This window comes from Haliotis cracherodii, unplaced genomic scaffold (assembly GCF_022045235.1).
Source record: "Haliotis cracherodii isolate W230 unplaced genomic scaffold, xgHalCrac1.p SCAF_35, whole genome shotgun sequence".
NCBI classification, from domain to species: Eukaryota; Metazoa; Mollusca; class Gastropoda; order Lepetellida; family Haliotidae; genus Haliotis; species Haliotis cracherodii.
This window is the reverse complement of record NW_027266292.1, coordinates 697,382-723,507: the sequence shown is the minus strand read 5'-3', so window position 1 is coordinate 723,507 and position 26,126 is coordinate 697,382. Positions and strand designations below refer to the sequence as shown.

The 26,126-nt window shown below is 43.9% G+C and overlaps 2 pseudogenes; both read right to left on the bottom strand.

Moving 5' to 3' along the window:
* Positions 1-20,233: 20,233 nt before the first annotated feature.
* LOC139477746 (uncharacterized) lies at positions 20,234-22,432 on the bottom strand (annotated as a pseudogene).
* A 62-nt stretch (positions 22,433-22,494) lies between these two features.
* LOC139477745 (uncharacterized) lies at positions 22,495-25,680 on the bottom strand (annotated as a pseudogene).
* Between the last annotated feature and the right edge of the window lie 446 nt (positions 25,681-26,126).

The window sequence follows — 26,126 nt, the reverse complement described above, 5'->3', positions numbered from 1 at the left end:
ATGAATGTATGGTCCCTACCATTACATTATTTAGTGAGTAAAAAGGCAATAAGATGAAGGGAATATTAATTATTGCTGAAGTCAACAATATCTTACATATATCTTGCCGGTCAATAAATAATCGAGTTTTGTCAAAACGAACATGTGGTTGATAACGATACCTGTTGACGGCGTTCGATATAATGCAATAATTATTGAATACGTAGGTAACAAACTGAAATCAACCAATTCTCATTTACTACAAACTCATACGACGAAGTTAGCCTCGAGAAAACTATTCTGGCCCGAAATTCTAAGAGTGAAAAGCTGAAACGCTCCCTACTGTAACAGGAATCATAATGGTTGCAGGGTATAAACACATATTCCGTCACATGTATGGAGCTCCCTACTGTAACAGAAATCATAATGGTCGTTATATATGGAGTTCCCGACTGTAACAGGGATGATAATGGACGTTATGTATGGGATGATAATGGACGTTATGTATGGAGCTCCCTACTGTAACAGGAATCATAATGGACGTTATATATGGAGCTTCCTACTGTAACAGGAATCATAATGGACGTTATGTATGGAGCTCCCTATTGTAACAAGGATCATAATGGACGTTATGTATGGAGCTCCCTATTGTAACAGGAATCATAATGGACGTTATGTATGGAGCTTCCTACTGTAACAGGAATCATAATGGACGTTATATATGGAGCTTCCTACTGTAACAGGAATCATAATGGACGTTATGTATGGCGCTCCCTATTGTAACAGGAATCATAATGGACGTTATGTATGGCGCTCCCCACGGTAACAGGGATCATAATGGTCGTTATGTATGGAGCTCCCTACTGTAACAGGAATCATAATGGACGTTTTGTATGACGCTCCCTATTGTAACAGGAATCATAATGGACGTTATGTATGGCGCTCCCTACTGTAACAGGAATCATAATGGACGTTATGTATGGAGCTCCCTATTGTACTAGGAATCATAATGGACGTTATGTATGGAGCTCCCGACTGTGACAGGAATCATAATGGACGTTATGTATGGCGCTCCCTACTGTAACAGGAATTATAATGGACGTTATGTATGGAGCTCCCTACTGTAACAGGAATCATAATGGACGTTATGTATTGAGCTCCCTATTGTAACAGGAATCATAATGGACGTTATGTATGGCGCTCCCTACAGTAACAGGAATCATAATGGACGTTTTGTATGGAGCTCCCTATTGTAACAGGGATCATAATGGACGTTATGTATGGAGCTCCCTATTTTAACAGGGATCATAATGGACGTTATGTATGGAGCTCCCTACTGTAACAGGAATTATAATGGACGTTATGTATGGAGCTCCCTACTGTAACAGGAATCATAATGGACGTTATGTATTGAGCTCCCTATTGTAACAAGAATCATAATGGACGTTATGTATGACGCTCCCTACTGTAACAGGGATCATAATGCTTGCTGAGTATAAACACATATTCCGTCACATGTATGGAGCTGTCACAGGAAGCGACTCTCAAAATGACCCTCTATTTCTAGATGAAAACAATATGGTATTTTCCAACTGTCTTTTTTTGTACACGATGTGACGGCTTATTAGTCAGTGACTGCAAATAGAATACATCAATGCCAGAGAGTAACCAGTCTCGGATATACGACAAAACAGATTCCATTGGGCATAAAAGACAAAAGAGCGGTGAACATTATATGAATGGATCACTGAAATCAGTGACGACACCAGGTGTTCGCGAAAAGGTTAAGGATGCCCGGTTACAGGCCGGCAAAGCCACATTTCGAAAATAGATAGCCCAAATTGATGTGGCTCTCGCGGCAATGGTTATGGTTGCGTGATTGTATAATGTGGCTCTCGCGGCTATGCTGTCAAAACATGCTTTGTGATTCTAACAGGTTACCGTATATAACAAAACAAGTCTTGTTTTCTCATTTTTTATTCAACAAGGATAACATATTCATCAAAACTTTACATTGATGAATTTGAATAGCATATGAATATCATAATGGATTTAATGTCCTAACTGCAGAAGGCCCCTCCTTGAACCCAACTGGTTCTCACGTAGTCCATGAAGGCAGTCACTTTAGGGCCAGCAGGAGAGTCAGCAATGGCACCAAGCCACACATCATCCACTTTGTCACGAGGTACTAGAGGGAGGGCAGCAGCTCTTCTCACCAGCTTCGTCTCCTCCTCATCTTCCTTATGGTCCATCACCAGACCTTCTGTCTGCACCCTCCTCCAGATACATTGGGTGAAGTGAAAGAAACACCCTCTAACTAATGTCCCAGGAAAAACATCAGTCACGGCATTGTGAGCTGCACGTTCAAAGTCCAACTGAATTGTAAGCGGGGCAAACTCTAGGCCTCCTCTACTAGCACGCTTAGTAATTTAAATGTGGGACACTCATATAAAGGTATCGGTAATCGGATTAATTTATTACCCGCTAGAATAGGTGAAATGCACTCAGCCAAAAATGTGGCTCTACCGGCAATAGCCATTTCTGAAATGTGGCTCTCCCGGCTAGACACCGGATGCCCTGCCCGACCGGTAGCACCAGCGACGCACACAGTTAGCACTAACAGGTATGTGTTTGTTGCCTGCCACCGTACATCAATGCTCCTGACATGCGACGACGGCATGAAAAACAAATCAGACAATCAAGCAATGGACCAAAATCCACAACGTAAGAATGGAAACACAGATATTGTAATTTGATTTGTATATTTACGATAAAGGAAACCCCCAATCCCAGAACCTGAACCTTTGAACAAGAAATCATAACCACACCCTGAATACACTTGCAGTGAGTGAGTGAAGGAAGGAGGAACGAAGTGAGGGGGCGAGTGAGTGAGGGACCAAGGGAGGTTTTACATCGCTTTTAGTAATATTCAAGAAACATCACGCCGGGGAGAATAGAATTACTAACTCTCATAATGCCAGACGTACGTTGTATTAGGTCGGGACATTTGAATTATTTTCATCTCAAAAGAACAATACTCGCATGAAATCAAGTTTCCTTGTGTCAGATATACGACAATTATTTATACAAGGCTCGATTAAGAGCTAGAGGCGCTGATCAAAGGAAACAAGATTCCTTTGACATAGTCTTAGAAACATAGGTTGATGCGAATCATTATTATTCTTCTGTCATCTTTTGTTGGAATGATAACATTAGGCTGTGAAGGTTAGACATCCTAATTATATAAACCTATCCATACGAAATCGTTCTTGACCTCACCGCGTATTTCAATGAATCATCTGCATCTATATGCATGATGTCTTTGTGGGAACTCTGATTGAAGTTTTGAAAAGTCCTTTGAGCAAGAAGGAGACATTTTATCTTTTGATCTCTGCCCAGATAATAATGACAATAATATGAGTATGATCACTCAATTACCTTCTGTATTTCCTTCTGTTGCCTTATCATTTGAAGGGTTTTGATCTACTAGAGGTAACACAAACACAAAGTTTTCAAACACGTCACAATACCCTATGACGTGATTTATGATATGTTTTTGTCAACAACACCGGCGAAATAATGCCCTGTGACGTCAGGGGTCATCGAGTGGTGCATTAGCCACTATGTCATCTCCACACGTTATGTCCTTGAATAAGCCCAGTGGTGTTGAGCGTTTTACTAAATAAAGCATGCGGCAGCGCGTTTCATAGCAGGCGCAGGTTTATAAAAGCATTTATGTCAACAATGTATTTTTTTCGCTTTCAACTAAACTCATGGGGATAAATGGGAACTAATATGCATATTTTATAAGTTTATTAGGCATTTATTTATTGACGTTGCACACATCTAAACGTTGCCGGTCCGAACACTGTGTATCTTCCTTGGGATTTCTATTGCAATAAATCAATTCGATTTGTAGCGACAAGGATGGGTACGAGTATTTATATTTTTAACAAGTACAGAACTATCGACCAAAAAGATAATCACATTCTTTCAAGGCCTATGGGGATTCATATTTGTTTGATTGTCTGAGGAAAGGGAGTCATGAGTGAAAGTGTGGTTTAAATTTGCAATGTTTCAGCAATATCGACTGGGGACATCAGTTGGGGTTCACGCAATGCACACATATACCAGGAACCGAACCCGGGGCTTCGGTGTAACAAGCGAACACTTTAACAAATAGTTTACGCCAATGACTCAAAAAGCGCCAAATTCAAGAATCTACACTCACTGTGAATAATGTGATGTGTTCGCCAAACGAGAGAGTGAGTGAGTTGGGTTTTACGCCGCTTTTAACAGTGTTCCAGTTATATCACGGCGTGTCAGCTTAATGTGGGAGGAAAGCCCGAAGTCATGCAGGTCTCAGACGTTTACCTCTTCGGTGAAACCCACGAGCACGGGTATGGTGCTGACAAACCTAGAAACATAATCAGGGCGAACCGGGATTCGAACCCACGACCATAGGTTTCTGGCGTGCCCAAGGGACGCAACTCTGCACAGCGAATCGCGGCGCCTTAGACGACTGTCCACCCGTGCCCCCCAAAAGGAGAGAACATGCCAACATGGCCTAATGTTACATATATCTACACGATGACGTTGCAGTTGAAATATCTTGAAGGGAACATGAGTTTCCTGAGCATACTCTGATCTAGTACATTCTGTGTTAATGACACCGACGTCTCCTTCTGTCTCCATCTACGGTGACAACTTTGACAGACGCTCGGGAGACAGTCCAGCCGATGATGTGAACAACGTTATTGTTGCAGACACGTTCGCTTCTTGTTTACCACAACTGATAATTTCTATCTTGATGTGTGGCTCTAGTTTAAAGGGCACTAACAGTCACAATGTAATCGACCTGTCGTGCTATTACACAAATGAATCAATGGAATCACAGAACCTATGAAAGTCAGGCTATTTCGTTTCAATGTTTGCCCATGTATACTGGTAGGATTGTCTTCATTTGGGCAATGATCATGATTTGGCAACTTGGTTTCTTTGCAGGACATGGCAGGAAGGGGACACGGGTGGCCCAGTCGTCTAAGGCGCCGCGATTCGCTGTGCAGAGTTGCGTCCCTTGGGCACGCCAGAAATCTATGATTGTTGGTTCGAATCCCGGTTCGCCCCGATTATGTTTCTAGGTTTGTCAGCACCATACCTCTGCTCGTTGGTTTCACCCAGGTGGTAAACGTCTAAGACCTGCATCACTTCGGGCTATCCTCCAACATTAAGCTGACACGCTGCGATGTAACTGGAATACTGTTAAAAACGGCGTTTAACCAACTCACTCACTCACTCACTTCAGGACATGTATGTGTTCGTGGCAGGTACCACTGTTGGTGAAGAATGCGCTCATCTTTTGGCGAACACCTGGTGTTGGCACTAATGAATAGTGATTCATAAACACAGGCTTATGCTATCTGTGATGATTAAATGATACTATAGACTCTGGTTCTAGCAGTGATTTCTTGTGATTATGGAAAGGGTTTTGTCGTTTCTGTTTTCAAAAGTACACTGTGTGTGACTAACGGATGACCCTTGTGGGTACGCTTGAGAGGTTTAATAGTCAGACTTAAAACGTCAGCAGGTCTTTTTTTTCTTTTCATGGTCATGAAAAACGTCACATTGTGCATTTTACGAAAAGACTCGCAAACCGACAGTATGTCGACACGTGTGATGGGAGAACACCTTAGATACTAATGTCACGCCCCAATTATGAAGAAATTGGCTCTTAAGCGGATACTATCCTGTATTCTAACATTTAGAGAATATGAGATTTGTGCTGGACAGATAAGCACGTGTTTGAGCATTACTGCAACCAGATGGATACTTTCTGGAGTTGGTAACGACATTCGTGATGATCAAAAGTCACTTGAAAAATTAAAGCTCTTATACAGATATGTCTTCAGACAAAGGAGCTTAATGGGAGCATAAAAAGAACAGAGCAGCTTGGAATTCCGTGATCTGTTAGAAACCTCACAAATATTGTTATTACTTTGCACCAATTTAGATGGGGCATGCACTTCGAGTGATCAAAGATTTGTTGATTGCTCTCCGATCAAACAGTCTTACGAACCACTATATCACAGCTACTTTTCAGCAAACAAAACCTCCAAAAATAAATTCTCCATTGATCTCTATTACCGCTCCAGTGTTTAAAGTGTTAATTGACTTCCCACATGTGTAAAGACCCCATGCGGGACCTGATATGGCTGGAGAAATACGAAGAGCATGTAACACAATACCAACGAAATAACAAACAAAAAGGGAAAATAATCATCACCTGTAATTATTTTCTGAAGGGAACTTCTTCGCCGGAATGCCCGTGCAGATCCGGGTTAGAAAAAATAAATTTCTTCAGCAACCCATGCTTATCGTTCGAGGCGACTAACGGGATCGGGTGGTTAGGCTCGGTGACTTGATTGCAAGTGTCATCGTATCCCAGGCCAGTTGCGAAGATTGAAGGTAATGAAGTCAGTCACTAGATTGTCTGGTCCAGAGTGCGGCGTTAAACAACAAACAAATGTACTTCATAAACCACTCATGCATATCTCCATTATTCTGACCTGTAAATAATATGTTTAAACGTAATCATCAGGAAAATAAGACATCCCAATCTGTTAATGAACAAGTGCAGATGTATGTACCATTATGTAGCCAGTATTGTACACGAGTCTGCAAAGTGCGGCGTTAAACAACAAACATACAATCGTTGACAAAAATGTAGTTTTACTGAAATGGTCTGAATGTCAGAGCATGGTAAAGGTGTTTGTATTTTTACAAATCCCAAGCTGGATGTTGTATATCTGCTTCCAAGGAGTCTTATGAGGTCGTCATGCTGGCCAATGCCCAAGTAATAATCACATGAATTGTTTTTCAACTTCTGAGACTACTCTGATTGTTGAGGCCCATCTTAGTAATTTAAGACGGATCAAGTATATCATTCACAGATAGCAGCATCCCCTTAATCAGTGAGTCGTTATATGAGAAGGTTAGCCCTCTTTATGTGTTTCTGAATGAGATCAAATCTGATATTACTAATCCATCTGGTGTTGTTTTGTCTGCAATCGTTCAGTGGTGCACTATCACGATGCACTATTAACAAGATTAGGAGCTATGTTTTGGGGTGTAGATTTCATATGTTCGAACACATTTGTTACGCTGCAGTGATGCAGAGAGTGTGTTGGCGAGCCTCAATACGTGATGTTTGGTGTGTTCAGTGACTCCTGAAATGCGCCGCTGGTGCACTAGCCTAGCCACACCACCGCGACGTTCACATCGAGTCAGTGGCAGGCAAATAGTGTTTGATAGCATGAACCACGACCCTACGAATTATGACGTAATGCGCCAGGTCACCCTTATATGCTGGGCTGGGACTCAATGTTGGTTTGTTGTTTAACGCTGCACTCCGCAATATTCCAGCTATATGACGGCGGTCTGTAAATAATCGAGTCTGGACCAGGTAATCCAGTGATGGTTATCATGAGTATCGATCCACACAATTGGGATCGATGACATGCATCAATCAAGTCAGCGAGCCTGACCACCCGATCCCGTTAGTCGCCTTTTACGACAAGCATAGTCGCCTTTATGGCAAGCATGGGTTACTGAAGACCTATTCTACCCCGGAACTGAGAGGGTTGTGTACATGTGATAGAATCCATACAATTCAGTCCGATGTTGCCAATTACACATTAGAAACAAGGTACTTGTTCATGATCATGACAGTGCTTTTGTTCATCTTGGTGAACGCCCGACATGGGTACAATGTGTGAAGCCCATTTCTGGTGTCGCCTGCCGTGATATTGCTGGAATATTGTTAAAAGCGGCGTAAAATCAAACTCACTCACTCTTGCAGAACGAGGTGTCCAAATTAGGTTCGGGGATTTATCCGAAACACTAGAAAGGTTTATTTTGCCTTTTTTGCAGTCTTGAAATTAAGCCTTTCCTTATCCATATCATGTAATCATCGATGGAAAATGATTTTACATATTCACGCTCTATTCCACCAAGACGCGAGTAAGCTTTGCGTGTGCCAGTAAGTTCATCTCAGGAGGTCGCACAAGTTATACTGATTGAGAGGTTTTCTGAGTTTTAATCCACGATAGGAGTGTCATTGATCGATCAGTGTCTCAATCAGATAATGGTGCAGCTGTGATGAATCCTGATGTTTTATTAAGAGGGTTTCTATGTATCAGATAATAGGTCCAACTCTTAATGATGTTGTTGAGGATCCATCAGTTCATGAGTAAACGTGAAGGTTATCAGAGCAAATGTCACACGATCCTAATTGAATCGTGGACCGACAGATGATCGCTGCAGGTCATCATCGATTAGTTGAGCCTTTGAACATGATGAAAGGTTATTTCGGGGTTTGGAATGGGTCAACCTTGGAAATATATGCTTATCTTAGTCAGGTTGGTCGTTGTGAACACTTTGGCAGTTGATATCGTTATCAGGACCAAACTCAGACAGTGAATAATCAAGGGGGCGTTATTCGAACTGAATCCCCCCTCAATCATTTTGTTAGGCAAGTCTTAGACGGCAGTAAACCCTTGGCTGGGTCTGTCTTGAATTGATTCGACAGTTCGAAAATTAATATTTCCTTTTGATATTGCCATTAACTGAAGTATTAACCATGACGCGACTTAAACACCCCAAGCATAGTCGCCTTTTACGGAAGCATGGGTTGCTGAAGATCAACTCTACCCCGAACTTTCACGGGTCGCAGGACTTTAAGATGAATACGCCATTGGTGGTTTCCTTAACATAACCTTATCAACTGGGGTTATCTCAAGTTGATTATGATTTATAAACACATGCTCATGATATAGTCAAAATCGTACAACTGAGATTTCTTATGAATATGGAAAGGATTTTGTCGCTTTCATTTACGCCAAATTACATGTAATCATCAATCATATTACTTATCAGTCAATTTCACACATTAAATGTAAAGTCAATACACAGATCTGTGTCAAAATTCTATCAAGTAGTATCACAAGGGTTAACTATTTCAAAGTTTCATTCTTCAAGGATCTTTTTAATCTTAGTTCTCATTTAATCATCGTTTTTTTAAAGGAAATTGAATTGTTACATAAATTTTGAATAATATCTACTGTATATAAAATTTTTTTTAAATTGGTTGAATTAAATTAATAACTGAGGTTATTAGTGGCTGTATCTTCAAAGGGGGCTGAAGTAGTGTAAAATTCTTGTCCCCCTGAGAGGGTATGTAAGACCACGTCTTTCAAAGTATATTTCTTTGTACCACACTTTTAATCGTAGCTTCTGTGTTATTTTAATATACGCTGACTTTATCAATAATCGCCAACAGCTGAAGAGATGATGTAAATCCGGCTGAGGTCCATGCAGGTAGCAAAGGTACTGTAAGTCCCCATGGACCATAGCATGGTGGTCTACCTTCAGCTGCTGGCGATCTATAGCGGCTGAGCCTCTTTTTATCTTGTATCGTTATGTATAGTGCTCTTCTCTTAATCCCGTACTAGTTTTATATCTTTTTCTGTGATGAATCTAGTAATTTTACTGTCCTTAGTTGACAGGTTTTAATGCAAGTTTTCAATATATATATGTTGTGTTTAACTATTGATAGTCACGATATGGCTGAAATATTGCCCATGTGACTTAAAATTTAACTCACTCACTCACTCACTGTCAAGTAGTAAGTAACACCTCACAAAAGGTTTCAATATACTAAATGGTTTGTTATCGACACCGAATCCTCTTAAAAGGGGTGGCTGGGTATCCAATTATTGCTGAAAGCGGCGTTAAACACTACTCAGATGCATTCACCAACGCACTCACCCTACCTGGGAATGATTTTCCAGATGCTCAATGATCGAAACTGAACAAAATCCAGACTGACGTGGGTTTGGGTTACTTCTGTTGAAGCTAAGTGTCGTTGATTTCCCAAACTCATCCAGTGAATGATCTCCCAGTGCATGCATGGTCAGTCATAATGGAACAACTCGCAAACCATTTGATTTAGAATTTCACACTAATTCTTTCAAGTGTAATATTTTTGAGCTTTCAAGACTTTATTTGTACATTTACTTGAAAGGATTTAACTGAACTACTTATAATCAAGAGACGACGCTTTTATATTGTCGTTTTTCTCACAGTTCGTCTATCGGGTTTGCAAACTCGCAAAAAAAGATTACTTTTCCTAATCGACGTAAACCACATAGATACCAACTAGGTGATTAATTTCACATATATCAGTCGGGTGGCGCAGACCTCGTCTAATGCGGGGCTATTCACTGTGCAGAATAATGTCTCTAAGCGGGAAATGATGTATAGTTGGTGCGAATCTACGATTCCAGTCAATTCTGGTCCTTGGTTAGGTAGTATCACCACCATGGTCAGGGGTGTCACCAGTGATGTGCATCTCCCACCTGCTGTCCTCACCCTAACATGTCACTGAAAAACTGTGATAGACCACCATCTGAATCAAAAGGGCGGTGCAACAGTTCTCAGTGCAAGAGGCGGTCGGGTAGCTTCGTGGTTAAAGCGTTCGCTCGTCACGCCAAAAACCCGGGTTCGATTCCCGACATGGGTACAATGTGTGAAGCCCATTTCTGGTGTCCCCCGTCGTGATATTGCTGGAATATTGCTAAAAGCGGCGTAAAACCATACTCACTCACTCTTAATTTCAGAAACGTATTCCTTTTGCTGGTCATGCAATTCACTATTTTGACTTGTACTACGTGTTTGTTCACTTGACCTGCCATTGCATGTGTTTGTGAAGGGTGGTACCGGTGGAGCAGGATACGCTTACCTTTTCGCGAACACCTGGTATCAGCACAAGTTTGTGGTGGGTGGGTGAGTTGGGTTTAACGCCGCTATTAACAGTATTCCAGTTATATCACGGCGTGTCAGCTTAATGTGGGAGGAAAGCCCGAAGTGATGCAAGTCTCAGACGTTTACCACTTCGGTGAAACCCACGAGCACGGGTATGGTGCTGACAAACCTAGAAACATAATCGGGGCGAACCGGGATTCGAACCCACAATCATAGGTTTCTGACGGGCCCAAGGGACACAACTCTGCACAGCGAACACACGTTTGTAATTCATAGACCTATGTTAAAGTCCCTCTCATTGGAAGAGACCATGAGAAAGGGGGTAATTTGAATCATTAATATTGCATCCATTGCATCTATCTTCAAAGCCTTCTTTCTCCATGGTAAACGACGAGCTAGGTTAAGGGACCTATTTGGCCTATGCGATCTGCCTATATTCAGCACTGATCTAAACATTAAGCAATGTCTTCATATGAACATTGATTCAATAACTGCGTGTCTTATGACAAGACCAAAGGCATATGTCAAGATGTAACAAAAAGGCTGATTCAAGTGTTTGAAAATGATCCAAGCGGGGCGAGGGTAGCCGAATTAGTAAAAGCGATGCTCGTCACGCTGAAAGCCCCACATGGGTACTATGTGAAGCCCATTTCTTGTGTCCCCCGCCGTAATATTGCTTGAATATTGTTAAAAGCGGCGTAAACCTATATTCACTCATTCACTTTGATCCACGCTTATAGGAGATGTGCATAAATTACTACAAACAAAGGTTTAAAAATCATAATGGATCAGGAAAATGCTTGTACTTAGATTTTCATTTTGAGTTTGAACAAATCGGCCTTTTTCCCTCATTTTAGACATACTTAGCTAGTTGTTAGTCAGCTGAACATATCATAGCGATGTTGGCGTATTCTGCAACTTTCAAATTTGACATTTCCAATGGGCCAAAACGGCTGTGATCATTCTCCTTTCTATCGTACACATATGTCTGACCATTCAGTGATATGGTTCAAGGGATTTACAAGGATTTAAAATCTCCAGATTAAGTAAAGATGACGCCCCCTCCATGGCCATCGTTTTGAGCCTGGAGACTGGGATCCTATCGCGTTCACATCGCGATCCCGTTGAGAACCACTCTCAAGTAGATAAAGTCTGGATCCTTCCCAAGGCAGTCGTCCGTATTAATACATTTCTAATTCCAAATTTGTCTTGATAAGTATTTGGATATGTTACTTAATATGATCATCCGGAAATCGAGATTACCGGGAAACAAAGGTTCGGGATAGAGGGGTATACTCAGTCAGCATATAAAGCACAATCTTTGAAGCAACTTGATGTCGTTGTTCTTGCCACCTCTCTTACCAGGCTATGTTAAGATTTCTGCTGTACAATGCTAAGATATATGTCGTATCGTGATCATCGCTCATGGCTAAGTTACGTAAAGACACGTGGGTATTCTGGTAAACAATCGATTCCAAGTCCCCAAGGCGTATGTTTAACTAGACAGAAATAGATGACGGTTTCCAGCAATGGTTTGGATATGTGACAGATACGACTCTGGCTACTCAGCCACGACAAAGCCGATTTTTGTTAGCCAATATACACATGTGGTGTGGATCGACTTTTAATTTTCTTTCTCCCACTCCAATTATACTTCTCACGCCTTCGGGCTGAAGCTGACTTTCTGATGAAAGATGAGTAGAGTGTAAACACCCATTCACACTGATTGTATGTTGAAATAGGTGAATACTTCAGCGTGTGATGGTATGTTCCAGTTGTGGAAGCGACTTTGCTTGTCGTAAAAGGCGACGACTATGCTTGTCGTAAAAGGCGACTATGCTTGTCGTAAAAGGCGACTAACGGGATCGGGTGGTCAGACTCGCTGACTTGCTTGATACATGTCATCGATCCCAATTGCGTGGATCGATGCTCATGATGTCGATTATGTTACAGACCGCCGTCATATAGCTGGAATATTGCTGAGTGCGGCGTTAAACAACAACAACAACAACAACAAAATGAAATAGGTGAATACTTTAGCGTTGTTGCAGTTGTTTAGGTGACTATGTACCATTTCAAATATTACGTTGTATTACCATTCTGGAAGCAACTCAATGGAATACTTATATTACATTTGAGTCTGTGTGTGTTAAAATAGGTGAAAACTTTAGCGTGTGATTGTATGTTGCAGTTGTGTAAGTGAGTGTATATGATTTCAAAACAATATCATTGTATTATTCTTCTAACTTACAGGACGCAGGCGTAGCCTAATGGTTAAAGCGTTCGCTCGTCGCGTCGAAGACCCGGGTTCGATTCCCACATGGGTACAATGTGTTAAGCCCATTTCTGGTGTCCCCCGCTGTGATATTGCTGGAATATTGCTAAAAGCGTCGTAATACCATACTCACTCACTCACTCTAACTTGCATCGAAGCAGCACAATGGAATGCTCACACTATTGTGAGTGTATGTTGTTCATCTTCATCGCCTCAGCATGTCAAAAGTCGATTGCGTAGCAGTGAATAAAAGCACTGAGCGACGACCCACGCCATTGGGACAAAAACTTAGCAAAGTCAATAAGCCAAGTCTGTTATCTGACGGTGTGATTTTGTGTTTTTCTCCTTTCGTAATGTGGCAGGTGCAAGCATCGTTGAACACTCATCTAATTGAAAATATCCAAATATCCATGACCCTCTGAATTTGTGTTATGCGTCAACCCCATTTTTCCTTCCTGTACTTTATTTCAGGTGAGCAGATACCGTTTTCGTTTCTTATCATATTTTGTTTCGCTATAATTATCTCTTATCTTCAGTTAAGTACTAAACACATCCCAAAGGGCAGAACCCCTTTCTTGTCGTAACAACCTTGGTCGACGACGACGAACAACTAGAATGTTGCTGACTGTACTGTGTAAAACAACAATCACTCACTCATTCAAGTACACAATGACTCAATGACTCAAAAACCCAGTGAATAAAACCACCTCCGTGGTCTAGTGGAAGGAGCGTCTCCCCGAAGAGCGGAAAGTCGGTGTTTCGATCCCCGGCCGCGTCATAACAAAAGACGTTTAAAGGTGGAACTTGTTGTGACCCTGCCTGGCGCTCGGCATAAAGAGGCTTAAACAAGGTCTGGTCGACTCCGAGTCAGTATACTGTGTCTGAGTGGGGTATTCATGTTAAACTGCGGCATGGTATCTCAGTGGGCTAGCACTATAAAATTGGACCGGACCAGTACAAGCAGCCACACACACATACACGTGCATCCATGTCTCTGTACAAGGGCAACAATCATGAACGCGACAATAGACCCCAGTTCACCTGACCTCACCCATTGAATATATAACGTCAATGCAAGGGAATAACCAGTCTCGATTATCTGCCGAAACAGATTCAATTGGCCGCCGAAGGCAGAATAGCGGTGAACAATACATGAATGTATTACTGAAAATCAGTAAGGGAATCATGTTTTATTCTTCCGGTAGCACTCGTCGCTCATGCAAAAAGAATAATTTCCAGGCCATTGATCAACATCTGAAAAGACATTATTGTGCAAAAAGCACACAACTCCTGATCATATCAGGAAGAGGACAACAAATCGCCGACCAGCCTCCATTTGCCCACTTTTTCTATCTATCATTCTTTTACCCTTGGGTTTAGGTAGTGCATGGACAACACATGTTGTAAATTAGATATACAGGTTCTCATGATATGAACATCCCTGTCGGAAAATAGATCAACGTGTGCTAAAACATGACAGATATTGCTGAGGTGACGGACGTTAAAGCGACGTCCACAGAATCACTCCCCAGCCGATCGTTCTTCAATAGCTAATAGTTTCACTAGCTCTTCTAGGTGTCCTACTGTAAAATTTTGAATCTTGGGTATCAAACCATGTGTGTTTTAAGTAGCCATTAGAGTATTGAAACTCGGATCCTTGAATTTTAACACTGTTCCGCGGACATTGTCTTTAACACGCGAGATGGTAATTGTCATCATATTTCTAAATATTCACATCTGGCGTGCAACATATTTCTTTTAATTAGAGGAACATTTAATACTTTTCAAACGTTCTATTTTCTTCTATGTGTGTCAAGTTTTTAATGATTATATAACAAAATTAATATCCAATGGGCAGTGAAGTTTTTGTTCCACGTTTCTAGTCGATTATACGATTCCGAGTGTATCATAAGCATGTGTTTATGAATCACTATCAAATAGTTATGATACCAGGTGTTCGCGAATAGGTTAGCGTATCCTGCCTCACTGGTGGCACACGTCACAAACACATGCAAAGGCAAGTTAATAGTTCACCTCAAAATTTCGAATTGCATTGGACATCATTTTTGTCACATGCGTCAAATCTGGAATGTCCCCCACATGTCTACCATAAAACGTTTTTAAAGCTTTACTGAGGCATAAAAAATTGTGACCTTGATCAAGCGACTTGTTGCGCTCTTTGAAATCGTGGTAGAAAGAGCATGCTCGAGTGTACCTCAAAACTTGTGACACGTAGACACCAACAACTGGAGCTGCAGGGATACTGCTCGACATAAAAGGGATTTTGACTGTTCGAAAGTTGAAGTCATCCCTCTTTTCATACAGTCGTGTGGAGAGTGTTTTGTCACTCTGAAACTTTATACATAAATAAATATGGAACAGATGAAGCGGTCTCACTGGTCTCCTTTATTCATATTTCATGTGGGTAATTATCAATGAAAGGGAATTGGCTGATGTTATTGAACGATATCAGATCATCGATAAACCTGAAGCTTAAGTTAAACTTCTTGGCCAAATTACCTTGTTTTGACTTTGCAAATCCGAGCAGAAATTGTTCTCCACAAAGAAACACATCATCAAGAAGAGGCCAAATTACCTTGTTTTGACTTTGCAAATCCGAGCAGAAATTGTTCTCCACAAAGAAACACATCATCAAGAAGGGGGGCGAAATTGGTGCCCATGCCTGAATGTCTTACCCCAACATTTTACATAGATGGTATTAATAAAAAAATTCTGCCAGAAATTTCTGCAGTAATGCATTTTCTGAGCCAATTTTTGAGCTTGTAAACATGTGTACACCCCTGGACACACATTATTTGGATTCGTCTCCTCGAGATCTTTCCAATGATATAAAACATGTTTTTGTAGCTCGCTTCCTTCTGTGTGGTCAAGTTCGGACTCCTGGCCATTCCTAAGTTGTCCCGCCCTGCCTTTGAGGAAGTCCAGCATTTCAGGTATTGTTTTCTCACTAAACTACAGATGGCATTTGCTTTGGACAAATTGACCTGAACCACTGAAGATAGATATGTAACTATATTCATGGTCACCACCTTTTGTGACAAAAGCCCCATGGATAAAGGAATTACATTTTCCCTTAAGCTTGCCTTATGGTATTGTGGTGTACAAAGTTAAAAAACAAAAAGCTTTGACTGAACTGAACCTGGTTCTTTTCTATGATTGTAACTCCACATGGTATTAATTCCACTTGTCTCAAATACTTTCTGTGAATTTAAAGAAGGTCCTGCCTTGATTTTTTGTATTTAGGATTATGGATAATCTTTGAGGTAGGAATGTGGTGGTACATTTGCTGGACCCAGCCAGCAATGTATCATCCTATTTAAGGATTTTTATGAAGCCTTGGAATCCAGTACAAAAGAGGAACGGGCGTGTCTTCAGCTTTAAGAGTCAAGTCAAAGGTTGATAGTGCTGATGCATGGATTTGGCAGATCACTTCCTTAGTTTACATACTGGCCTAAAATGTGGCCTTATTTAAGTCAGGACGTTGGAGCCAAGGGTTGCTTGGTTTGTTGTTAAGCGCCGCACTCAGCAATATTCCAGCTATATGACGGCGGTCTGTAAATAATCGAGTCTCGACCAGACAATCCAGTGATTGACATCATGAGCATCGATCCACCCAATTGGGATCGATGACATGCATCAACCAAGTCAGCGAGCCTGACCACTCGATCCCGTTAGTCGCCTTTTACGACAAGCATAGTCACCTTTTACGGCAAGCATGGGTTGCTAAAGACCTATTCTACCCCGGAATCTTCACAAGAGAGAGAGTGCATCTAAAGGAGCAGTCACAGAACAACTATACATCCTTACACACGTTAGGTACATGTAATGCTAAAATGATAATAATAATAAGAAGAAGAAGAAGAAGAAGAAGAAGAAGAAGTGCATTTATAACGCGCCAGATTCCATTCACCAAGTGGATGCTCATAACGCTACACTATTATTACCCCGGCCAATGGATCAGTGAGCACTCGATTTTCATTCTCATCTCCCTGGGGAGTATACAACCCAAGCTACCCGTGAGGCGCTAGAAGGTTAACAGCCACATTACCATCTCATCCTACCTGGTACCCACTCACTGCTGGGTGAACAGAGGCACATTTCGAACAAAGTCACTTGCCTAAGGAGACACCACATGTGGTACATGTGCTTCAGTGTGGGACAGGACCGAAGCCCTAGAAACTCTCAGGAGCCAAGCTGCTTAACGTGGTCACCCATCCAACTACTCTCCGAGACCGACGTTGCTTATATATGACGTAGACACTATTTCTTCAAGGAAGTTGATAAATATATGAAACGTGAAAGTTTCATTTATAAAAGCATCACGTATATTCTTTTTTGGAACGTCAAAGGTTTGCCAGCCATGTGATGAGGAAGCTGTAGGAGGAACAAGTAGGATACACGAGAAGGAGGACAGATGTTTGTCTTTAATGTTACAGACGAAGGGGGCTAATCTAGTTTCTCCTTTAGATGATTATCTTGTCGAGAACAACATTTAAAGCCTTATAACTTCATCTCTCTTTGATGTTTCTGGGAATGTCGCTGTTTCTCCCTTTGAGTTTGCCAAGAGCCTTATACTCCAGTTCCCCTGTCATGTGGTATGACGATGATGAACTGCATCTACAGACTCAGTCATATATATAACATATTACTGACTCATGTCAAGTTGAACTTATACATGCCTGCATTTTTGTGTAGGCATTTCGGAGCTCATAATACGTACTTACTTGACGGGAAAAAATCCCATTGCGAGAAAGTATAATAGCATGAACAATTTACCTGCCACGAGTATAGATTGTTTGTGTGAAGCATCTATATTCACCACAATTTAATGTTTTGTCTTCAAAAAATAATGTTTGCTAACCCGATGTATAGTGTAGTACAGTATAGCTTTGACGTTTTAATAGTTCAGGGCAAAAGTATACTTTTTTTCACTAAACATCGGGTAGAGAAAACTTTATTACTCTTCTGAGATGCCGAATTTAATCATAACCTTGTGTTTTATTGGAGATGGCTTTAATCAGAAACATGTAATGAGCGGTGTCTAAATTGAACATCCACGAACAGGGCTCACGTTTTAAACGTAATACAACACCAAATGGATAGTTTATTATTCATGTAAATCTTATGTCATTATCCGTTCAGAGTGTAGTTATCCATAATTCAATGCAGCAATAAGTAGGATTTTTGAATTTAAGCTCTTTATATCAATTTGCTTCGATTTAAACACGTGAATCATAAAATGCCACAAAATCATTTTGGGGCCGAGCTCCTGTAAAAACGTTTGAAATTATTGTGAGTTGATGTGATTTCTGTTGACGTCATCGACGTCCTTGGCCATGATATGGCGGAGGAAAAGCAGCAGCGACCATTTAGTTTAACTGCTGTATATTCTTAAATGCCGTACGCTGAGCAAAAGGTGTACATGTGGTTATGAAACTGTTCAAGGATTGCTCATTCCTTTGTCCAGAGTGACATACATAATTCCTAGGGTACTGCCCGCCTCTGACAATTTTGTGACTGTTGTGGCCCTGACAGAGTAGGTTAAATGTGTTTGGGATAACATCCCGGCATGAGAGATGGTTGACGTCAACTTGCCATAGTTCTTCCTAGGTAATAACATTCAAATATTCATGTGTGACAATTATGAAAGAACGATGTTACCACAGATACGTTAGATCACGGGGAGGTACTTTAAACAGCGTCAATTTGTATAACATCAAACATGACGCCATGTGTTTTGGCAGAATAGGCAAATCGAATACGCTGTTTTCGTTATTGAAGTGTCATATTTTACGACTTTGGAGGACACAGTATAAGTAACTTTTATTTCTAATAGGATATATCATCTTCGTTCCTAATGTATGCTATACAATGCAGTCACTGGTCATTCATATTGCTTTCATTGTTATTATTTATCCATCTTCAAGCATATTCCAGTTGCTTCGTAATTAATTATCCCGCGATATGCCAAGGAGAGGCACGGGCCACCGAGCCGTTGGTGCCCGTGCCTGTAATAAAACAGAAGATGAGATTGGGTTAAATGGCCGAGGGTGTGCAGGTACTAGTGGGCTACTTAGCTGCTAATTGTATATACCAAAAATGCTACCGTTGCCATGGCCACGCGCGTGGCCGACGGCGATTGCAGCTAGCGCTGCTGGCCTGAGACTGCTACCGCTGTCCGGCCCCCACGGTAGCATATTTAAACGCTACCATTGCTTGGCAACTCCCACGTTGCCAAAAGCAGCTCCACGCTGCTGGCCTAAGTCAGACTGCCGCTGCCCGGCCCCAGGTAGCCGGCCAAAGCAGATCACACTGCCCGGCCCCATTAGCAAAACCATTGTGCGGCTCCCGCCGCGGACCCAACTGTCAGCTACCGCTTGACAAGACGACTTCCGCCGCCGGGCCCATATACGTGGCAACTGTTTGCCCCAACGTATGTTATTCTACGATTCCCCGGCTGAAAAGTCGGGAAAGACAAGGTTCCCACTGAGAAGCAGGTAACCCCGGAAAGGTTCCCGCTGAAAAGCAGGTAGCCTTAAGCACGAGTATTAATTTGGAAGCAAGTTAATTTGTTACTAGCAGTGTAGCCCACGAGAAACCCCGCACACCTCGACATAGTTTATTGTTGAGACAGGTATTGCATATGTACAGATATACAGCTATTAAGAAGTCATGTTTAATTACATATATCAGAATCGTTTAGAAGTATGTACATATATACAAGCGCTCTGAAAACCTATTTTACATATGTACAGGTTTATTTACATATATACAATCCGCTCTGCTGGTACCTGTAATAGAATAAACGCTGAAGAAAAGAAGTGATTAGCATTCCAGGTGAAGAGGACACGTCAGGCTGAAAAGGAAAGAAAAAGGAGTGGCAAGCTGGGTGGGTGGGTGGGAAAGCGATTAGATACAGTGACACACGTGTGTACTTGGGGAAGGGCTGCTCGCGAATGACGGACTAACAAAGGGCGGGATGATGCTTGCGCGGGATTATTCCCCGGGCACGGTGCCGAGTGGTGGCCCGGGGTGATTGAGTTACGAGGGGTGATTGGGTTACAGACGTAATTAGCCCATGGTTTGGATACGCGCGATAAAGTCATTTAGTAGTTAGTACTAAATGTAGTTATCCCGCGATATGCCAAGGAGAGGCACGGGCCACCGAGCCGTTGGTGCCCGTGCCTGTAATAAAACAGAAGATGAGATTGGGTTAAATGGCCGAGGGTGTGCAGGTACTAGTGGGCTACTTAGCTGCTAATTGTATATACCAAAAATGCTACCGTTGCCATGGCCACGCGCGTGGCCGACGGCGATTGCAGCTAGCGCTGCTGGCCTGAGACTGCTACCGCTGTCCGGCCCCCACGGTAGCATATTTAAACGCTACCATTGCTTGGCAACTCCCACGTTGCCAAAAGCAGCTCCACGCTGCTGGCCTAAGTCAGACTGCCGCTGCCCGGCCCCAGGTAGCCGGCCAAAGCAGATCACACTGCCCGGCCCCATTAGCAAAACCATTGTGCGGCTCCCGCCGCGGACCCAACTGTCAGCTACCGCTTGACAAGACGACTTCCGCCGCCGGGCCCATATACGTGGCAACTGTTTGCCCCAACGTATGTTATTCTACGATTCCCCGGCTGAAAAGTCGGGAAAGACAAGGTTCCCACTGAGAAGCAGGTAACCCCGGAAAGGTTCCCGCTGAAAAGCAGGTAGCCTTAAGCACGAGTATTAATTTGGAAGCAAGTTAATTTGTTACTAGCAGTGTAGCCCACAAGAACCCCGCCACAAAGCACCAGAGTGCTACCCCACACCCACGGCCACGCGATACGCGGAGATAGCATTGTTGCCCGGCTTGCTTATGCACTGAAAGGAAACACTAACCTGTGGAGATAATATCCTTACTGGCGCAAAACGAGCGCCAGGGCATGCAATAAATTGTCCGTAAACACACACAGTCCTTTGTCACTGAGGTGGACGCCCTCCCAGGCGTACCATGTCTTGTCAGATGCCAGGATCTGGGGATGTGGCACTGTTGTACCGCCGAGCTCTTTGACTCGGTTGGTCAGTCGGCGGTTGATATTCTTCCGCATCCCCTCGATCTTTCGTGGATCCCTGGCATCGTGCCAGTAGCGCCTGGGCAGCATTGAGGATACGATGATCTTGGTGTCAGGAAGCTGGAGTTGTATCCGAAGGATTGATGCCACCATGTCAAGGTAGAGTTGGCTGCCTTTGACCGAGCACAGGTCGTTGGAGCCCAGGTGAATGATGAGGGCTCTGGGGCTGCGCCGTGTCGCCTTGACCTGTGCATCCAGAATGGTGTCCAGCTCCTTCCACCTCATCCCCCCTCGTGCCAGCCATAGCATCCTCGGTTGGTTCGGGCTGGTGCCCTTCAGGAGCAAGTACTGCCGTGCCCTGGCCATGTAGCTGGATCCCACCATCCAAACTGTAAACAATAAGAAGTGTAGTAAGTACCATGAAAGACTATTTGATTTAATTGTGCAACATTGAATTTGTTGGTAGGCGTATGTAAGCATTGTAGCAATCTGATTTCCACCTGCCGTATTGTTGTATGAGGTGTTCAGGCACCCCGTTCATGGCTGCTGATGTGGCTGCCCCAATGCGGAAGGAGTGCGAAGAATAGCAGGCCGTGTTTATGTTGCTGTGTGCTAAGGCCTTTTTTAGGAGTGCCTGGAATTGGTACCTTGTAACGGGGGAATGGTCAAAGTGGACGAATGCATGTTGTGGGCCGGAGGGGCGCGCCTCCAGGTAGTGCTTGATGGCGACTACCGGACATAGTGGATTACCTGGTATAGGTGACATTGTAACTGTTGTCCCCATCCTGTACTGATCAGACTTTGAGTGTGGTAAATGGATTGAAAGCTGCTGGGGGTTGCCCGAGAAGCTTAAATTCTGGATGGCGCAACCTGTTTTTGAGGGTCCAGTTTGGACGAGTTCGCTAACCCTAAAGAAACCGAAGAAGGCTGTGCAGTAGACTGCCTTGAACAGCCTGGCTTCATATGCTGATGAGCATACGTGAGGCAGATTGTTGGTTACTACCTGCAGCAGATCTGCAGTGATCGGTTTTCTGGTGTCTGGTCGGCCCGCTGATTTGTGTAAGCCGGTTACAATCTTGCCTATCAGGAAATGGTTTGTACAGTCGGTGAGCCCGTGGAATTTGTGGTGTGAAGACAGCGCTGCAATGTAAGTCTTGACTGTGTTAGGGGAGTGGTGAGTGACTGACAGATAAGCAATAAAGTTTACGACCTGATCCAGCGGGACTGGCCACACCTCTTGTAGCTGGTGTGCGGACCGGAACTGGTGCAAGGCATTGATGCCTGTTTGGTAAGTGGCCCATGTATTAGTAGACAGAGATTGTTGTAGGAGTCTGCCGGCTTCCTGCCTCAGATCAGCCATATGTTGCACGGGATAGGTGTGGGGTTCTGGTCCGCGGCTGGTGCTGCCTCTCGGAAGCGTTTGAGCTGAAACCTCGAGAGAGCATCGGCAATAGTGTTAGCAGTGGAACATACATACTTTGCCTTAAACATAATATTATATCGGAGACACTGCAGGATTAGGCGACGGAGTAGGCTCATCACTCTGGGGGCCTTGGTTGACTGCTTGTTGATTATTGTTACGACGGCTTGGTTGTCGCAGTAAAAGAGGACCTTTTTGTTTGCGAGTTGCTTGCCCCAGATTTGGATGGCCAGTGTGATGGGGAACAGCTCCAGGAGCGTCAAGTCCCGTGTAGTTCCATCCGTCACCCACCGGGGTGGCCATGCGCCGTTAAACCATTTGCCCTGCATGTAGGCCCCAAAGCCGGCGCCACCCGCTGCGTCTGAAAACAGCTGGAGGAAATCGCTGTCCACCCATAGTTGGTCCTGAAACACTGAAATGCCGTTATAACTCGTAAGAAATGTTAACCACATTTGCAGGTCTTCCTTGACCCAGCTGGTAATCCTAATGTGGTGAAATGGTTGCTTACCTTTGCTAAGCAGATCGATTAGCCTGCGGCTGAATGCCCTTGCCATTGGTATAGCCCTGCACATAAAGTTAAGCTTGCCTATGAGGGACTGAAGGGCCCTTTTTGTGACCTTGATGTTACCTGTTGACAGGATGTCTTGGATTTCCCTTGTTGCCTCCTTGATCTTGGGCTCTGGGATTCTGATCTGCATTGCAATGGTGTCGATTTCCAGCCCTAGGAATGTCAGTTTGGTTGTGGGGCCCACCGTCTTGTCGTGAGCAATAGGAACCCCAAGCTGTTCAAGTGTATTCACGCATCCGTTGAGGTTGTCTGAGCAGTGGCTGGTGCCTGCTGTGCCCCCCGTTAGGAAGTCATCCAGGTAATGCATGACCGGACACGTTGGAAGATGCGATTGCATGCACCATTGCAAGAAGGTACTAAACGTTTCAAATATGGCGCAAGATATGGAGCAGCCAAATGGTAAGCATTTATCGAAATAGCACTCACCTTCGAATCTGATGCCTAGCAGCTCGAAATCGGATGGGTGGACTGGTATAATTCTAAAGGCCGACTGAATGTCGAATTTTGCTAGTAATGCTCCCTTTCCCAGTTGTTGCACCATCTGGGTAGCTTCATCAAATCTGGCGTATACAACGGAGCAGGCCTCTGTGTCTATGAAGTCATTTATAGATTTACCCCTGGGATAGGATAGATGGTGACTTAGACGGAATTCCTCCGCATGCTTACCCAGGTGCTGACCATATCCTGGCTGCTTCTTGGGCACCAGGCCTATTGGGGATACTTGGAGGTTGTCTAGGGGGGTGTCCTTGAAGGGGCCCGCCATCCTGCCAAGGTCGACTTCCTTTTGTAGTTTTTGTTTCACGTAGCCTGCCGTATCTTGGTGTGTGGCTGATCGCAAGTTTCGTGCCAGGCGACCCGTGCGGCTTCCCTGGAACTCGAGCTTAAAGCCAAAGCTAAAACCTACCCATAAATAATTTGCATCTCTGTAATTGACCCTAGCATATTGGCGTAACCAGGGTGCCATTTCATTGAGATCCACGGGGGAAGGGGCCATTGAATTTACCTGCCTTGCCGGCTGGTTTTCTGTTAGGAAAGGGCTGATTGGGCTTGTATGGGGTCGGTTGGACCCCATTCCCTCGAAAGCAGGTCCTAGAGCTATGGGAATGTTTGCCACACTTACCGCATTTGTGAGTGTACTTACAGTTGACCCTGCTACAGCCAAATTTATTGAAATCCCAGCATACCTGACTGGCGGTGTCCCCCTGTACGCGTGTCATTGCGCCCCGTCCGCCTGATTCTGGTTGTAGTACCGGCTGTGTTACCGTGTACTTCAGCCACAACTCCCCGTCGATGTTGTCCCAGCGTCGTGAGGGGTCCCTTGACATTCTGTGTCGGAATTGTTGGTCGTAGGTTGACCAGGCATCCCCCCCGAATCGAAGTGCCGCCGTTCTTATGGTTTCCATGTAGGACAGCAACCCCTGGGTTGTGCGGACCTCGGAGTGCCTACTAACGTAAGTACACATGAAAATGTGGAAAGCTGAAGTCCAGCTTGCCAGGGACAGGCGCTTTGCTTGCTGTTTTATTGGTTTAAAAATTACCTTACCTGAGGAGTCATACGCCATGGTAATCGTACCGTCCTCGTGACTTCCCTCGGTGTTTGGTAGTATTGTGCCGAGGTCGACATACTCGCCACGCCAGATTTTTTCCCTCACCTGTTGTTTGACGTGCGCGTCTATTCCGTCCGCACGGAAGGAAAGGGAATCCCCGTATCCAGCGATGTGATTGGCTGGGGCCGCGTCACCGTCGGCCTCGTTGTGCGCATCGGGGATTCTCCCTATGTTGGGCGAAATGGCGGGAGAACTAAAACCAAGCCTTACCTGTTGGTTTGCGCTAACCGGGCCGGGCGCTGAATGTTCCAGCAACTGGAGTATTTTTCCCAGTTGCTCGTTTACCTGGGTAGCCGAGTTGGCAACCTGCGCGGCATTTACAAGCTGCGCCGATTGTACGTTAATTCTGTTGCCACCTTCGATATTTCCGTAATTGGCAGACTCACCATCAGCTGTTGTCTCCTGTACAATGTGTACTCCCGGGGTTTGTCTTCTGGTTGTCCTGGCCTGCTTGGCTCCCCTCACAAGCTTGTGGTTGACGGTTGCTCTTCTCTTGGGAGGCATCACGAAAAGTCGGGGTGGTGAGTTGGTATTCCGCAAGCGTAAATTGTCCCGAGGGTGAAGTTCGGGAGTAGAGCGGAATAAATGCGATACGGCGAGTGCTGAAATAGATGGTATTCAAAGCGTAATCGGCGAAACGGTCGCGATTGTGTAAATGCGATACGGCGAGTGTTGGAATAGATGGTATTCAAAGCGTAATCGGCGAAACGTTCGCGACTGGGTACAAAGGAAACGTAAAATGGGAAAGCGATTAGATACAGTGACACACGTGTGTACTTGGGGAAGGGCTGCTCGCGAATGACGGACTAACAAAGGGCGGGATGATGCTTGCGCGGGATTATTCCCCGGGCACGGTGCCGAGTGGTGGCCCGGGGTGATTGAGTTACGAGGGGTGATTGGGTTACAGACGTAATTAGCCCATGGTTTGGATACGCGCGATAAAGTCATTTAGTAGTTAGTACTAAATGTAGATAATTAAAGTCTATGTAATTTCCATCAAATTGATGGCAAACGAGGAAGAAAGCTTTAGTTTTCATAACTCGATGAATCGAACATATGTAGGCCCAGCTCAAACTCGAGCCACATTAATCGCAAGGCTATCGCATGTATTTTATCCACCGTTCAAGTACAATCAGGAAACCTAATCAGAAATAGAAAATGTCAGTTGTAATTCAAGGTACACTTGCCTGCTTATAAGTCTTAGAGTAACGTTCCACACTGCGGGGGCGGTCGGGTAGCCTAGTGGTTAAAGCGTTCGCTCGTCACGCCGAAGACCCGGGTTCGATTCCCGACATGGGTACAATGTGTGAAGCCCATTTCTGGTGACCCCCGCCGTGATATTGCTGGAATATTGCTAAAAGCGGCGTAAAACCATACTCACTCA